This window comes from Rhinolophus sinicus, chromosome 15, assembly GCF_057876585.1.
Source record: "Rhinolophus sinicus isolate RSI-liver-muscle chromosome 15, RSI-T2T, whole genome shotgun sequence".
Taxonomy (NCBI): Eukaryota; Metazoa; Chordata; class Mammalia; order Chiroptera; family Rhinolophidae; genus Rhinolophus; species Rhinolophus sinicus.
The window spans coordinates 132,167,958-132,183,670 of NC_142515.1; the positions used below are offsets into that span (position 1 = coordinate 132,167,958).

General features: G+C 35.8%; 1 long non-coding RNA gene across 2 annotated transcripts in view; it reads right to left on the bottom strand.

Moving 5' to 3' along the window:
* The window catches only part of LOC141572769 (uncharacterized), a 169,063-nt gene that overhangs the window by 134,550 nt on the left and 18,800 nt on the right, over window positions 1-15,713 (bottom strand). The window lies entirely within an intron of this gene.

Consider the following 15,713-nt stretch of genomic DNA (forward strand, 5'->3'; position numbering starts at 1 on the left):
GTCTTGTTTCTATATTTATGAAAGACAATATTCTGTAGTTTTCTTTTTTCAGTACTGTGTTTGCATGGTTTTGAGATTAGGGTAATATTGGCCTCATAAAATGAGTCATAATCTTTTCTTTCATTTCATACTTTGGAAGAGTGTGTGTAAAATTGCTATTAATTTTTTGTTAAATTTTATTTGAATACTTTGTGTCAGAAGATTTATTTTTAATAAGGAAAATTTGAAATTACAAATTCAATTTCTTTGGTTATAGGGCCATTCAAATTTTCTACTTTATCTTAGTTGAATCAGGTACTTTGCGTTTTTGAGGAATTGTCTGATTCTTCTAAGTTGTCTAAGTTTGAATGGAAAGTTCTTCATGGTATCTTCCTTTTGTCTTTTTAATAGCTGCAGGGTTTGTGGTGGTGTTTGCTATTTTTTTCATATTAGAAGTTTATGTCTTATACTATTTTTTTGACAATCTTTTTAGAGGATTATCAATTCTGAGTTTTGGAAGAGCTTTGTATTTTATTGCTATTTCTATATTGTTTTGTTTTCAATTTCACTGATATTTGCTCTTAAATTATTATTTTAACTATTGTTGTTTAATAATATTTTTTTCCTCCTGCTTTGTTTCCATTTATTCTGCTTCTCTTTTCCAAAATTCTTGCTCAGGGACTTAGTTGTATTGAGACCTTTCTGTTTTAGTGTAAACATGTAATAGCAAAAAAAGAAAAAAAAATTATCTAAATATTTCTTTCACTGCACCTGATATAGTTATATGTTGTTTTAGTTTTCATTCAATTCTGTGCTTTTCGAAATCATTTTTGAGATGTCCTGTTTGACATATGGATTATTTACAAGCATGTCCTTTCCTGTATGTAGGCATTTTTCCTGTTGTATGTCTATTATTGACATTTAGTTTGATCCTATTATTGTCAGATTATAGTTAGAATTTCAATTTATTACAAATGCATTGAGGTTTGTTTTGTGGCCCAGGGTAAGGTCCATGTTGGTGACTAGTTTGTGAGTGTAAATACTGTTTTCATTCTGCTGCTGTTCGGTGGAGTGTTCTGTAGGTCATGTTTCTGTTAATCATATCCTGTCAGTTGATTATCTTGTTCAGATCTTCTGCAGCCTTTTTCACTTTGTCTGATATTTCTATTAGTTGTTGAAATCCCCACCTATAACTATGAACAGTTTATATCACTTTTCAGCTCTGTCACTTTTTGCACAATGTATTTTAGGCTGGGTTTTTGTTTGTTTGTTTGTTTGTTGGCTTTTTTGTTTGTTTGTTTGTTTTGGTGCACACATTTAGGGTTATTCTTTCTTCCTGATGGATTGATCAGTTCACCATGAATCATTCTTTGTTCTGCTTTCTTTGATATTAAAATACCCAATCATTTATCTTTCTCCATGCTTTTACTTGAAAGCTACCTATGTGATTGATCTTGAAGTGCAATTTTTGTAAGATGCGTACACTTTGGTCATGTTCATGTGGCCACTCTGTTAACCCACCATTGGTGGTGATTGGTGTTTTCAGACAATGTACATTGTTGATTCCTGATGTGTTTATGTCTGCTATTTTATTTTCCTTCTCTATTTCTTCCTGTTCTAGATTTTTACTACTGTTATTATTGTTTTTGCCTTGCTGTAGGTTAAACACTTTTACTTTTCATCTTTATTATGTTTTTAGTGTACTTCTGTATGAAATATGGAAAAGGGAAAATATTTATATAGATATGTGAGAGCCCATATGTGTCAATGTGTATGTAGAGACAAAGAAAATAATAAAGCAAAAGCAGAAAAATGTTAAAATTTTGTGGATCTGCATAGAAGACACAAAAGTTTGTTGTACTACTCATGCAACTTTTTTTTAATAATTTTGCACCCCCAAATTTTTAAGCATTCAATCGGGCATTTTAAAGATAACTTAAAGCTACATATTACCTACATATCATAAAACTATACAACTTTAAACTACATTTAAACTACATATTATAAGATCACCCTTGTTTATTACTTGTCACTTGTTGCATGAACCATAGTTTCCTTCTACAGGTCCCCGTTGCCTGGATGCCAGGATTGTTTTCAGCACGTCACAATCACCTTACACAAAGGTGAGTGTGTTAATTCATGTTTCCTGGGCTGTATTTCCAGTAGCAGAATTGTAGTGTCATAGGGTACAAAACACTTAAATGTGAGAATATTATATTGAATTATCTTCTGGGATGGTTGCCTTGGCCTATACTCCCACCCTCAGGAGTTTTTATGTACCCAAAATCCTTTTTGGCAGTTGTATCGACCATTTTTCTAACTTTTATAAAAGTGATGTGAATAGAGTGATAGCTCATCATTTATTTTTCTATTTATAACTGGATTGACTGTCTACTCATTTGTTAAATTTTTCTATGCAGCGTATTGTGTGTGAGTTATTTTTCGATATCTCATTTATATATATTATTAATAAATGTGATGTCAAAAAGTACATATACACATAATTTTATGCATATTATATACTTTTATACACACATGTATACTAATGTTTGTTGATGGGATTATATGGGCCAGTCATATAGTGTCCATGTCAGACTAATTTTGCCTATATTCATTCTTATAGAATGTCATTTTCTTTTTTTTTTCTTCTTTTTTTTATTTTATTAAATTTATTGGGGTGACAATTGTTAGTAAAATTACATAGATTTCAGGTGTACAATTCTGTATTACATCATCTATAAATCCCATTGTGTGTTCATCACCCAGAGTCAGTTCTCCTTCCATCACCATATATTCGATCCCCCTTACCCTCATCTCCCACCCCCCACCCCCCACCCCCCCTTACCCTCTGGCAACCACCAAACCATTGTCTGTGTCTATGAGTTTCTGTTTCTCATTTGTTTATCTTGTTCTTTTGTTGCTTTTGGTTTATATACCACATATCAGTGAAATCACATGGTTCTCTGCTTTTTCTGTCTGTCTTATTTCGCTCAGCATTACACTCTCAAGATCCATCCATGTTGTCACAAATGTTCCTATATCATCTTTTCTTACCGCCGAATAGTATTTCCTTGTGTATATATACCACAACTTCTTCATCCATTCATCTATCGAAGGACATTTTGGTTGTTTCCATGTCTTGGCCACCGTAAACAAAGCTGCAATGAACATTGGAGCACATGTGTCTTTATCTCTAAATGTTTTCAGATTTTTTGGGTAGATACCCAGGAGAGGGATTGCTGGGTCATATGGCAATTCTATTCGTAATTTTTTGAGGAACCTCCACACTGCCTTCCATAATGGCTGCACCAGTCTGCATTCCCACCAACAGTGTCTGAGGGTTCCTTTTTCTCCACAGCCTCTCCAACATTTGTTACTATTTGTCTTGTTGATGATCGCCTAGAATGTCATTTTCATATATATGTATCCCTCCAGAATGATGTTGGTCACTGGACCATAATGTCCCTGACTGAACTGAAATCCTCATATAAAATTAACTAGTTTTCCTACTATCGCCTATTAAATATTTGCTATTGTTATTTTTAATATACTTTATAGACCTCAAGATTAGAACAAAAATATTCATTTTGTGCCACATACTATCATAACTGATTCATGCAAATCTCTATTTTTATTCTCATTTATATGTCTGTTTAGTATAGTGATTATATCCAATTATTTGATAACATAGTCACTACCATTTAACCAGAAGCCTGTCAACACTACACATTTAGTTCACCTCCCCCTGAATCTCGTCCCTTGTATCCCCCTCAGATGGAACATTATCCAAAGTTTTTGTTAATAATCCCCTTATTTTTAAAACCAGTATCATGCATATATGTGTAGCTACATAATATTTTGAGGATTTTTTGTTGCTGTTTTGAAACTTACAAAGAGGGCATCACTCTGTGGTTTCACGCTATTTCATCCAACCCACACATCTCTGCAGGGTCCCAGTTCACTGACGTCTCATATAAACACACCACATCTCATCCATCCAATTTTTCAGCCATAGGAACTAGTTTCTTTTTTTACGAGACCATTAAAATGCAATATTTAAAATTTACTTAGATATGTCAATTATTTGTGCCTCATCTCATGGTGAGGAAAACAGATATTTCACAAGAAGGAGAAAACTTTGACACTTCAGCAAATAATTGAAAGTATATGTCTGTACAATAGACTCATATAGGAATTTTCATAATTCCCTTATTTTTTACTAAAAAGTAGAAATACCTTACATGTTCATCAGTGAGTGAATGAATAAACAGACACTGATCTATCCATACCATGTGACATCACTCAGCAATAAAGAATGAACTCTTGAGACAGACTGGCTGTGACATGGGGCACGAGTGATTCTCGAAGTCACTCTGCCAAAAAAATAAGGCAAAGTAAACATTATATTCCATATATATAAATTTTAGAATATGAAACCCAATATAATAGAAAGCAGGGCAGTAGTTGTCTGGGGTGATGGTGAGAGAAGAAGGGCAGGATTAAAAATGAAATAAGGAAACTTTTGAGAATGAAGGAGACGCAATTATCTGACTGTAGTGATAACTATGCCAAACTTACCAAATGCACCTTTTAAATGTTTGCAGTCTGTCAATTATCAAAGAGAATACAAAGAAAAAAACACACACCTCTAGATGCAGAAGATTTAACATCAACATAAATTTTCCCAAATTGCTTCAGTACTGAAGAATAGTTCACAGTACCTATCGAATGACAAGAGGAAGGAAGCGTATTAGAACATAGAAAGAAAATTGGGAGATTTTAGGACAATTGTGAGCAGTTAGAAAGAAATGTGTGTTTTTGAAGTGGTTTAAAATGAAATTATCCTAAAAAAAGATGTAAGAACATAGCTTACATTTTTATATGACCTTCAATGTGCTTTGAAAAGCTTGCAGAGGAAAATTTAAAGGTTTTCTTATAATGACTTTCTTTAATGAAAATGTGTTTGCCCATGATTAAAATTCTTCCTATTTTTTTCTACTTCATTGATTTTTCTCCTTGCTAACTGCCATCAATCCATTTTAGTCTGCAGTTAAAACTTGATCAAATGACAATGGCACAGCAATTTAATAAAAAAGTACCAACTGAAAAAACCATTGTATTACATTTTTATAAATATAAAGTATGAAATGACTTCTGTCGGAAAATGATGTAATGGAAATAGATTACAAAAGAAGTCATTACGCACGCCAAACATCTGCCTGCATTGTCTCCGGAACACTGCTCTACCTAGATGGGACCCGTTAAAAAACAGGAAGTTTCATTTAATACATTTCTTAATATTTGTTCAACTGTTTACATCTGATTCAAAATAAGAGCTTGAAGTTATAAAGCTTGTTCTTTGAGGTAGTTGGACAAAAGGGCAGAGCTTACAGTTTCTCCAGAGCTGGTTCACAGGGAAGTGTGGAAACCGGGGCCCTGAGTTCTGTTCAGTTCTCGGCTATGTCACTATGACGTCAGGTTGACTTTCACTTCATCCTTCTGTGGAACACTGTTTTGAGTGCAACCTGACTGACCTTCAAGTTTTGGGCAACGACTAGGTGAGGCTGTTTGAAAGTACCCCAGCTCCATTGTATGCACGCTGCATTACCATTTTGGTGGCATCACAAGCCCTTTTGCCCTCCACTTACTTCTCCATTACTCCCCATTCTTTCAGTGAGACTGACTGACAACCACAGCTCGCTGAACAGCTGGCATTATTAAGCTACTCTGTGATATCCTGACACGTCTGCTCCCACCAAGTACCCAGGTATGTTTATTTCCAAACTTGTCTGTGCCAGTTACACTTATGACTATAATTCCTAATTAAAATATTATATATGAAGTGCCAAAATACGACTATGAAAAGGAGTAGAGTTTCTGTATTCAATCAAATGTTTTGGAAGAGCTACTTGGAAATAAACATTATATCTTTAGGGGTGAACGTGACAAATCTAAGTGGCAGGAAAGCTCTTAGAAAAAAATAATGACTTATTGGCCAGTTTTGTTTCACTTGTATTAACCCGTACCGAAATAAACAGCCTTGCCCACCTCATCAAACAATGGTCTAATAGATGAATATTTAAGTTAAACTAAAGTGTCTCAAGTATGTTTGTATCAATTTTCAGAATTCCTTGTTTGAGTTAAAATGTTGGTTGATCACTTCCGTAAGGACACTTGGTCACTCCTTCCCTTGCTTTCTGGACCTGACACACCTCTGTTCCTTCTATCTGCTTGCCTTCTCCATGTCTGTCCCCAGGGAGGGTTTTTCCTCACCATGTCCCAGGGTTTGCATGTCAACCCTCTGCTATCCTCCACTCTCCTGCAGTCCAGACTCCTTAGATTAGATTCTGGTCTGACAGCTTTCTGTGCAGACGTAACACACATCAGACACGTCACATATCCAAAACTCTCTCTTCTCCTTGCTCACCTTGTTTAAGCACGCTGCTCGCTTTGTATCTCCTTAAACAATGTTTTTCTTCATTTCAACTTTCTATTTTCAATCAGATCTTCTCAAGGCTCATCTGATGACTCATTTGGTTTTCTCTTTGAATTTCTGTTTCTCCAAGTGACCTCTAAGTACCTTGTTATACAAACACCCTCTCAGACACGACATTCTCTATGCCCTTACACAGCCATATCTATTTTTATATGTTTTCAGTACCTGGAGTTATGGTATGTGCTTATTTGATTTATGCTTCAAACTCACTCTACCCCACTTAAAAGTCTTCATGAGGAAACTCTATCGAGTCATTTCTATAATCTCTGTCCATAACAATATGTGCACGTAGTAGGTCTCTTGGAAAGTTTTAAGGAATGAATTCCTGCAGTCTTTTAACATATTGGTCTTTTTTGTTTTGTTTTACAAGACCTCCTTTGTTGTTGTTGTTTTTGTTTTTTTAATCAATTGATATACTATGAGTAAATCTGGCTGTGAGGGGCAAACGAATCCTCCTACAGATACTGGTTCCCTAATCCCAGGAAGCTGTGACTATTTTGTGTGGCTGATGTGTTTAAGGTTAAGGATTGGGATACATTAATTATCCTGGGTTATCCACTTGGGCTCAATTTAAATATGTCAGTCATTAAAAGGAAAGGACTGTCCCTGGGTGTGGGCTATGGAAGATAGTCATACAGATGCTATAGTGCTAGCTTTAAAGATGGAGGAGGGACCACGCGTTTCAGGATCTAGTCAGCCTGGCTCGCAAAGCTGGAATGACAATGAAGTGATTGTCCCAACAAGCCCCAGAAAGGAAGGCAACCCTGACATCACCTTGGTTTTAGCCTAGTGAGACCTCTGTTTCACTTCTGATCTACAGAACTGTAAAATAGTAAATCTGTATGAAGACATCAACTTTGGGGTAAGTTGTTATGGCAGCGACGGAACATAAATCCACCAATGATAGTCAGTATCATTATATTATAGTTGTTATAACCTCAGGATATTGTGAGCATGACTAACTTTAAAAACTAATTGTGTTACATTGTTTAGAATTCTTTGTCATTATAAGTAATACAAACATGTCATAGTAGATGCAGGTTATCACCTTGGCCCTTATTCCTGACCACCAAGTAAAATGTAGCTTAAAGGAGACTTCTTTATCAGGAGACATAATTTGAGTAGAAATGGTTAAATGAAATACAAAACCAATTATGACACAGATTTGATCAACGAAAGAAAAGTGGAAATATAGTGACGCGATGACTCAGAAGGAAATCTGACTTTGTGAAGACGGTTGCAGAGAGGGCTTCTTAAAAAAGGGAGCTTTGGGGGAGTTGGGAGGATGAAACTTGAAATGGAAGAAACACATAGCGGGGGCATTATGGGCATGGAAGGAAAGACAGAGCACAGATGAAGTTATGGCAATGTTTTGTTTGAAATTCATTCCAGAAACAAAGAAGAGGTACCTGGGTCTAAGCAGCTGAGGAGACGGTTTCTCAGGCAGTATGTGGTTTAATTGACTCCAGAAGGTTGTCCACTCAGAGGTTTTGGTAAGACCTCCAAACCTGTCAAAAATCACTTAAAAAAAATGGAACGAGAGAACCAGCAGGACAAGCCAGTCGGTTGCCATGGAGTCTTACACTCATTTCTGACACCTTCTGAGTTTTCTGGACTAGTTGTCTGAAGTCTACATGGATTTAGAAAATGAAAGAGAGCAGCATTGGCACTGGTCATAGTAGATAGGAAGAATTATAAATACTATGCAGTACATAATTCTTCTTTGGCGAATGTGCATGAGAACACTAGATTATCCAAATTTTCTTTTACAAATGAATATTTCTGCCTATGTAGTATTTATTGGCTGGTTGCCAACCACTGGTTTCTATGGAGAATTATAAAGATAACAACATGTGACTTATAAACACAGAAGCTGGGAACACAACCGTTTGTCAGTTACTAGATCCTTAGGTTCACAGAGCTGAAGAGATGCCAGTTCGGACTGGTGCCGTACAGCTGGGAGGTGTTACAGGTCAGACTGTTACCTGAGCTTCAAGGACTTTCTCGTCCTACAGAACCCACTGCAGCTTTCAGGTTTTATATTTATAAGTAAGAGGGGAATCGGCTCTTGTGTTTGAACAGACCTGGCCGTAATGCTTTCAGGATTTCTGCTTCACTAACTTTTTACATCAACTGAAGCATGCTATGTCCATATATTTGTTTTTATCTTTAAACATGATTTCCACATTTTCATTATCTTTTTACGGTGTTCAGGTATATAATCTCATCTTGGAAAGTGGTTTTTGAATTAACACCAACATTTTAAAAGATAGGGAGAAGTTTATTTGTAGAAGTTAGTAATATAACCTTAACACAGAAATTATATATAAGGGTTGCAAAATGCTTTCATTAAAAGTATAACTTTTACATTACCAAGGCCTTTTGTTTTGCCTCTCCTTCCAGGCTTTGCTCTTACTGGTGAAAGAAGCAAACTGATCTAAATACTCACGTAATGGCAGACATGAGGCAGCGTGCCACCCAGCCAGGCCTGGGGCACACAAGTCAGGTGCGCTGAGAACCGTGCATTCCCAAGCAGTCAGCCCTAACTGCATCTCCTCCCCACAGACTCCTACAAGGCTTGGTTACGCGGTACGGGACTTCTGCTAAGCGCAAGTCCTATAGGGCAAGTCAATGGTCAGAACGGGAGTGAGTGACTCAGGCCTAAAGGAAACGGTTTTCAGGGCGACACAACGTTAACCCATCTTTCTGGTTCTGTTCAGCCCATTTGGGGAGGTGCTGATGTTGCACTGTCATGGATGCTGTTTAAGATGCTTACTGCTGAAAAGTGGGAGACTACAGACTCTGCAGTGTGTAAAGATCTTCTTTCAACAACCGGCACAATTGACCCAGAAAGAGTTACTGTAACTAATACAAAAGGCACTGCTAGAAAAGGATACACGAAGCATTTAAAATGCCACATATTTTAGCATAAAGAAAACTATGATCAGAAAGTAAGCTTTGTTAACATAAGCCTCAAATACACTTATTTACAATAATTCCATGGGGAAAATAAACAAAAATATACGAGACTTGGACAAACAATACTGTGAGCTATTCATGAACACAGCACATTAGTCACTATCTAAGAGAGACAGCAGCCAACATTTTTCTCTAGAAAATGTTGAATTTCACAATATTTAGAGGTAGAAATAAATTTGTTTTAAGAAAGGGAGTAGGAGTTCAATTATTACACCACACAGAAAGCAGAAAGCATTTCAGGGTGATTGGCCATAACAGTATTCAAAACAATTGTAAATTGTCAAATTATTTAAAAATTAACGGATATGTATCCATATATATCCAAATAGATACAGGCATTTCAATAATTTTCAAACTTTTTTTCAAAACTTCTTATAGTCATTTTATCATTATGAATTCAATTAGTCAGAATTTCCATTCTGAACTGAATCTTACAGTTTTAGAATGCATTGCATTCTCAAATCTACTAAGTTTTTCCCTAGGACATGATTAATTATGTAATGATTAATCTGGTCTCAATTATGGGGCATTCTCCTATATAAGTTAAATCTATTAATCGCAAAAACTTATGGGAAAGTAATTATTTTTGTCAATGCCAGAACACAAAGGAAGCAAGTAAAAGTATTTTCACAATTCCTCTAATTTCTTGTACTATTCAGAAAAAAATGTAAAGCTCCACAATGACCATCAGTCTTATCTGAATGTGGAAACCACAACTGAGAGATATTTCCAGAAACACACAGCTAACAGGCTACTTGAGTTTCCCAGTGGAACTCTCTTCCCTCTGAACTCTTTCCCTCCTCATCCCAGGGGACCAGCACAGAAACCCAGGGCTGCGCTGTCCAGGCACACTCTGCATGGAAGTCCATCCCAGTGGTGCCAGGCAGGGCCTGTTTCTCCTGAGATGCCACAAGCAGAACACCTGTCATACATGACTGAGGCTGAACAAGGCCCTGAAAGTGTCTTACAGACTGGTGGTAAAAAGACCAGCTGGTCATGCAAAACATTTAACACTGAGCATGAACACCAAAATGTCCAAAAATACTCCTAAAAATGCTACATTAACTAATACGGAGATTTAAAGATAGTGAATGGCATATGGACAGAAATGGTGTTTTGAAAAATAAAGTCTTTGTATTTGCAAATGAAGTGATACCTATTTTTCCTTTAAATATCAAAGAAGTACTACAAAATTTGAAATAAAAAACATTAGAATACAGTCTAATTCAGTCTCTTCAATTAAATTTTATGATTGACATTTGTTTCTACAATTTAACATTTTAATTAAATCTGTAACTATTTTCGTTTCTAAAAGATGTCCTTAATTTTGTAATATTATAAAAGCAAATCACTAATGAAGTGATTTTTCCATTCTGATTAATAATATCTGGCAATAATTTTAATATGATTTCTAAATGACTTAGTCCTATGATTCCACTTACAATTTTGGGAGATGAAATTGAGTGAAACTACCCAAACCCCTGCCTGTTAGAGTTTGGTGTGGGAGTCAAAATAAACAGTTAAATATTCTAGCCTTTGTTAGTTATAACATCTACAAATAAAAATACTAAGGCAACATGAGAAGTTAGTGAGTGGTTGGAGAACGGTTCTATTTCAGGAACTTTGGTTAGTCGTGGGGACGGGCAGTGGAGCTGAGACGCTCATTCACCACTTGTCCCATCACACAGAACCGTTCCCGGCAGGAATTAACTCATACGCATGGATGGATGTGCGGTATGCTTCACAGTATGGGAACCCAGCTGGGCTGGCACAATTATTTCCTTTGTGTTCTTCATGAAACTATTCAATATATCTGAAACATTTCCTAATATGCTAACACACTTTTAAGCTCCATTACTGAGAACTATTATATAAGAAAGCTATGGAGAACGACATCACCAAGATGGCAACACAGGTCTTTGAAAATGGTTTCTCAAAGGTGTTATTAAAACAAAACAAAAGTATAATGTAGATATTGTATTTGTTGCTAGGATTACCATAAGAAAATCTTGTTGAAACAACAACATTATTTTCTCAGAGTTCTGGAGTCTGGAATCCAAGAATAAGATTCTGGCCAATTAGGTTCCTGGGGAGAACTGTCTTTCTGACCTGCAGACGGCCGCCTTCTTGCTATGTCCTCATGTGTCCTTGCTTTGGCCTTTGTGCAAAGAGAGATTGGGAGAGAGCGAGCTCTAGTGTCTCTTCTCATCAGGACACTAATCCTGTGGCCAGGGCCCCACCCTTATGACCTCATTTAACCTTCATTACGTCCTGAGAGGCTCCATTCTCCAAATACAGCCACACTGGCAGTTAGGGCATCGACACATGGATTGTGGCTGGACATAACCATTCAATCCATAACAGATACGACTATATATTATCCTCTATGAGTTGTGTTGCCATGAATCAGGTGTATATTGCATATTTTAACAAGAAGCAAGCTGATTTGTCACATTAAAATATTTAAATAGCAACATACATGGTGTTGAAATTAATTTCTAGAGGTTAATGGTAGCTTCCTAAATCAAACTCTATGTATCCATCCTTCAAAATACTTAAATTCAAGAGTAATATAATAAGACCCCACATGACTTACGACTACAACATTACAAGGAGACAAAAAAGTTAAAACTTCAAATTACCTATACTTGGAGAAATAACCCCAAATTCCAACAGAGCTCCTACTCTCACTGCAAGGGAAAAAACTCCATGCCGATCTACTTAAGAAAACAACAAACACAAATCATAACATTTAAGTTGATGAAGACATCTAGAACAAGAAATTTAAAACATAACAAAAATGGACAAACTAGAAGTGAATCCAGTTTTGATCCAACTCAGGAAAAAAACTGGGAAAAAAAAAGTCTTAGAAATAAAAATAAATTACAAGGAGAATAGATTCAAATAAATTAATATCTTAAGAAAATGAAATAAAACAAACAGGAAACTGATAAACGTGCTGTCCACTCAAAGTGTCATGTAGGCATGTAATATTTATCAGCATATAGGAGGTGATTTAATCACTGGAAAGAATTGTGTGATCCAAGAGCTCCATCTAGAATTATAAGACGACCACCTAGGGGCAAGCTTAGCAGAGCACAGGTGTTTATGAAATGTTCAGATGAGCAGCTCCTCAGAGGACGCAAAAGAGAGCCAATGCTAGGACAATTCTGAACACACCGGCAGAGGCTGTTTCAAAACTGAGAGTGCACCAGGGCCAGTCAACAGCAAGGGGGTGAAATGGATGGCCCAGCATGCCCTGATGTGGATAGACTATTCTGGATCATTAGCACGTTTGAATGGTACCAAGTGTGCCCCTTTTTAGTGGCATGGCACCAATACCAGACAGCCATGTTAGTAACCAGATGCTAGGATGAAAATAAATAAAATAAAAACCCAAACATTTAGATCTTTGTGATTTATGGTGTATCAAAAGTAATAGATTTTAGTTACATTTTTCTCAAAAAGTTTAAGGGAATTTAACTTAATACTTTGCACAATTAATGTTTTAATTAACATATTGGGATCTTAGATACAAATGTGTGACTACTAATATAATTTATTCTAATGGACAATAATTTATCCATAAATATTTTTAGATTATAGGCTAAACTTCTATGCATTTTTTTAAATTTCTGAAATTAAAATATTTAAAAAACCCACATATTTCTGTAATTTCCAAATGAAATAATGAGTTTTAATGGCCAGATCTTATACTCCTTTCAACAGGGAAAATAAGCAGTCATTTAATTTCAAGCATCTAAAAGTTTTTCAAAAAATCTCAACTGTCATTTGGTGATATTTTTCAATTAAATATGGATTTGATTTCCTCTTAGTTTTGGTTTTCATTTTAGAACTTAAAATCTAGGGTAAGCTTTAAAGTAAAGGGCACATGGTTTCTGAATAATCCTTTGGAGAAAGCAGAAGACACTTCTTCTGTTCATGATTTTCTCAGGTCAGCTATACTAAAGACCCCTTATTTCCAACAGTTTGGTTACAGTGAAATAATGATGGAAAGATCATTATAATCAGAGCTGAAGGAAATGAAAAGCTGGCTGTCCTTCATATTAGTCAGATGTCAACTGTTAGTTTGTTAGGACAGAGTGCTCTCCCTCTCAAGTAAAGACTCTGAGGTCACAGTTACTTACGACATTACAGACAGACCCACAGAATGAATGAGCTTCAGTTGCAAACTATAAAATAGACACATTCACATACTTTTCTCCTACATGAGACATTGAAGAGACAGATCAGGAGGGATCAGGAGCTGCAGTCTTTAACTTTGTCACCCCTACCCCTACCCCCCACCCCTGTCACTAAAAGCACTTCTTTAAAACATGCTGATACACAAGAAGAATTAAAGTGCACTCACACTTTTCTGGGAATACCGTTTTTTTTTTTGTGTGTGTGTGTGTGTGTGTTTAAAATAATCAGGATTACAATTTACCAATAATAAACAAACAGAATTCAAAATCTTCATTTTGGAAGGGACTAGATGTAAGAAGATTCACATACAAGCTGTTTCCCACAGCTGGCTAGATTTGGGTGGAAAACCCTGGCAGCCCTGGCAGCCCAAGGAGAGCAGGATGAGAGAACGATGGGGAAGGTACAGACAAGACACAGCAGCAGACATAGATTTACACAACTCCGGAGCGAATGGCTGGCAGTCTCATCTTAGTTCACGACACTGACGAGAGGGATACAAATTATGCCACTAACTGATTGAAATAAATTCAACTAAAAACCTAATCTGTACCTTCTATATAACCTGATAGGAATGGTGTTGAATTATCAATGTTAAAATTGATTTCCAGCCTTAGGACTTCTTTCTTTTTTTTCTTTTTATTATCAGTTTCAGATGTACAAAACAACATAATGATTAGATATTTAAAAACTTCTTTTAAGAAGGAAGATTAAGTGAAAGACTTGTACTTAAGAAACACAGATGTTTGACTTGTAAATTTATCCCAGGAATTATTACTTCATAAAACATATTTTTTTAGTTAAACATTTGTACAAATATTTTCCAGGAAAGCAAACTCTACATTTACCATTAGTAAAAAATCGTAGCCTAGTCACAACTGTCACAACCATTGTATTTTAGTATAATATATACTCTGGGGGCATAATAAGAAGTTAATTCTTGTCATGGGAGGAGAACAAAACTCTTTCCCATTTATTTTTCTTATCTTTCTAGTTTATTTGGGACAACTTTGACATATTCCTTTGGGCTACTGTTGATATACATTAATTGAGGGATTGTATTGAGGCTAACAGCCCTTCTGAATTAAATCATTCATTCCTTCTCTGAAGAGCACGGAAATGACCTAAACATTTATTCTGAGCAGAAATTGACATCAGTGTCCAACGTGAGCACAATTTTAAGAAAACAACAAACATTTTGTATGTTGGTCTGTACGCATATAGCAATTTTTCTCTTAAAGTTTTTATGTGAGTTTTCTTTGCAATTAATATATATGCTTATGAAGGCAGGTGATAGGAAGGCCTTACAACATACACCTGGGGGAAAATTGTTTTTGCACCAGGGACATATGAGTGGATCGTTTATTCCACCTCCCAGTGACAACATCACAGATCATTCCGTATTTACTAATTCAATAGAATAAAACTCATGTCTTGTTTCCATTTTCATCAGAGTGTCCTTTCTCATGTGCTCCAGCCATTTAGATATGTGTGAGAGAATTATCCATTCCTAACTTTTTTTCTATCAGTTTTTCTATTGAGTTGTCTAAAACTCTATAAATTTTAAATACTTAAATTCTATATATTTCAGACAGCCATTGGTCTTCCAATTTAAGATTTGAATAGAACAGACCACATCGGTGGCTGCAGTGGGGGTGGAGAAGTGGGGGTTTCTGGTGGACTTACATATTTCTCACATCCGTTAAAATGTAAAGTACGTACCAGACTTGGAAATAGTGTTCAGTAAACAAATGAGTTAGGTTTATGAGAAGAACATGGATTTTTGAAGCAAACGCCCCAACTTTGCTAACTGCATGATGTTAGGCAAATTCCTTTTTTTCTTTCTTTCTTTGCTTCTGTTGCATCATCACTTGTTTGGGTTGCACATTTTTTACTTATTCGTTTGTAAATAAATAAGGAGTGGTGGGTAGAATGAGATTGCATATAGGATGAGTGACTATTATTACACATTTTATTCATTCACCTTTGTATCTGATTTTGTTTTGTGCTGAGTATGTTACTCTTTCAGAATTAGAAATTTAAGAAACTATAGCAA